Source organism: Schistocerca nitens, chromosome 8, assembly GCF_023898315.1.
Source record: "Schistocerca nitens isolate TAMUIC-IGC-003100 chromosome 8, iqSchNite1.1, whole genome shotgun sequence".
NCBI classification, from domain to species: Eukaryota; Metazoa; Arthropoda; class Insecta; order Orthoptera; family Acrididae; genus Schistocerca; species Schistocerca nitens.
Window position 1 is genome coordinate 417,506,147 of NC_064621.1, and position 1,183 is coordinate 417,507,329.

Genomic DNA, 1,183 nt, shown 5'->3' on the forward strand with positions numbered 1-1,183 from the left:
TCTCCCGCATCCTGTCAGCCATGTAGCCCTTTGGGAGTGAACTTTCGCCTGTTGATGACATAGTTCCCAGCAGATCGTCGAGTCGGTGCTTGCCTGGCGAAATATTGTGGAAAAGTGCTGTGATATCTTCTTAATCTGGTGCTTGGGCTAACTGTAGTGGTTTATCATGATACCGATTGGAAATTCTACGTCTCCAGACGGTCAGGTTTGTATCAGCAGAGCAAAACGTACTACAAACAAGGGTAATGGGTCGAGTGTGTGGAGAGAACAGTTACGTCTGTTACTGTCGTACAAACGGCCAACAGCTTCGACACAAAGAGAAGGAGCTCTTTTTACGTGCTGTTTCGGGCGTACAACGTAATAATTACAGTCAGCTACAGATAACCAGGTAATTTAGTACTCACGGAGCATTTAAACACGTAACCCTCCGCTTTGGTTACAAAATCGAAATATTATACAATACCTATTCCAGTTCAGAACTTTTACAGAGGTGGTCGTAAAGAATTTTTTTTTATGTTTAGGTCAGGGACACGTAGTAAAACGAATGTTAAAATTTTGAAGAGAATGGGTAAGCTCTGGAAAGGAAATCGATAGCTTGACTGAAAAATTTCACAGAATATCGAACCTTTATGTGTTTCAGTTCTACAAATGCATGGGTCCAATTCTTAAAACTGCACCTACATCCCTATTTTCGAGAGAGAGTATTTACAGGAACCTCCCTGTCAATTTATGCTTGTGTGTGTAGAAGCTGCAGAGCGTACAGGAAGTAAAGATGATAAAACACCGGTTACGAGAAGTATTGTTCTGATGAATGAAGATTACATAAATGAATATCTGGACAAGCTGTGCAAGTGAGATGGGGCCATTTTTATCTGCCGAATGCTCATTGCATCATGAACAATACTGTAATGCAACAACAACGTTTGCCCAGTCTTAAGGTGACGATCTAGTGCGCAAGACAGTCGTATGGGGTCATAGAAACTTAAAGTTTCTATAATGAAAAGCAGATCGTGACAGCTTTTGTTACAATGCCCCAATATGTTATAGATTTCCTCAATTTGTTTTATGTAAAGTAAGATTCCAAAGTCTGTTCTTAAAACTTCTCAATACGGCACTCGAAGATGCATTTTCAAAGCAGCAAGCAGGTGTCTACGCGTATAGAATTGCATAGCGACGGTAGACA